General features: G+C 37.3%; 1 pseudogene; it reads left to right on the top strand.

Annotated features, from left to right (window-relative positions):
• The first annotated feature begins 861 nt into the window (after positions 1–861).
• Positions 862–1,270, top strand: LOC113198308 (cytochrome c, somatic pseudogene; annotated as a pseudogene).
• Positions 1,271–1,587: the final 317 nt, after the last annotated feature.

The following is a 1,587-nucleotide window of genomic DNA, read 5'->3' as shown; positions in this document are numbered from 1 at the left end:
GTAGGAGAAGAAAGACCATTTACTTTTTGGTATGTGTCTTTTTATATTAATAATTAGTAGATCTAGGTAACGGGTACATGGTAGTTCATTACACTTTATGTAGGTTTGAAACTTTTTAAAATAAAAAGTTGTGGAAGAAAAATATAGGTAGGAACTATATGCATTCTGCTTGTATATATACCAGATGGTATATTACAACGAAAGCAAGTCTCCGGCTGCATTCCGCCACATTTAAAACATTAACGATCAGGCAAAAAATGTCATACAACCTGTTCTTCTATGTTCTTTGAATTCATCATCTATCCTTGGCACTTTGCGTGAACATTTCATTTGGAAATGGGTGCACCAACATTCTGATGGCAGGATCAGCAACTCTTATAATTACAACAGACAGCCGATTCCCATATTAAGAATGGAGGCTGGGGGTGGAGGGTTGGCATCAGTCCCAACAGTGTCTTGAATCTGGAGTTTCTTTGAAGCTGTTAGTTGGCTGGGCTTACCAGATCCCTGTATACAAGGGTAAAGTTTCCTGTACAACTTTCTAGCCAACCATAAAATTTGAACTATTCTAAATTTACAAGTGAAGCATTGTTTCTTACTCTAATTTTAAACCCCTATTTTGTATGTTTAGAACCAAAAATTTTCATAGGTGCAGACTGGCATGTCCTTGGGCTACAGAGTGGGACAGCTTCTGATCCGGAACCTTCTTTGCGCTACTGATGAAAGAATGAATTAAAAATGGGTGATGTTGGGACTGGGTTTGTGGCTTAGTGGTACAGCGACCGCCTCTCATGTGTGAGGCAATGTGTTGGATCCCCAGCACCACATAAAAATAAATAAAGATATTGTGTCCAACTACAAATGAAAAAAAAAAAAATAGGTGATGTTGAGAAAGGCAAAAAGATTTTTGTTCAGAAGTGTGCCCAGTGCCACACCGTGGAAAAGGGAGGCAAGCACAAGACTGGGCCAAATCTTCACGGACTGTTTGGGCGGAAGACAGGTCAGGCTGCTGGATTCTCTTATACAGATGCCAACAAGAACAAAGGCAGCACCTGGGGAGCGGATACACTGATGGAGTATTTGGAGAATCCCAAAACGTACATCTCTGGAGCAAAAAATGATCTTTGCTGGCATTAAGAAGAAAGGAGAAAGGGCAGACCTAATAGCTTACCTCAAAAAAAAAAAAAAGCCACTAATGAGTAATAGCTACTGCCTTATTTATTACCAAACAGAAATGTCTCTTGGCTTTTTTATGTGCACCATAATTTAATTGATGTGATATACCAGAAATCAGATCATGAATGACAAAATTATTTTTGTTGGACAATCCTGATTTAAGTAAAACTGACTTGTAGTTAAATTAATATTTTGGTTATATTCCCACTTCAGTAAATTCTATCACTGTTTCCCCTTTTTAAAGTTATGGTTGGACTTAATTAGTAATGCTCAGTATTTCACAAAAATGGTGAATGACATCTGAAAACTGGTTTTATATTTAGGTTTATAGAACTAATTATGTGAATATGTTTAAATATGGGGGAAATCCCTTCACTCAGAACCAAGCATGATTCACATTTGTTTCAATTT

This window comes from Urocitellus parryii, chromosome X (assembly GCF_045843805.1).
Source record: "Urocitellus parryii isolate mUroPar1 chromosome X, mUroPar1.hap1, whole genome shotgun sequence".
NCBI lineage: Eukaryota > Metazoa > Chordata > Mammalia > Rodentia > Sciuridae > Urocitellus > Urocitellus parryii.
Note: the sequence above shows the minus strand (reverse complement) of the source record. Positions and strands in the feature narration are given on the sequence as shown.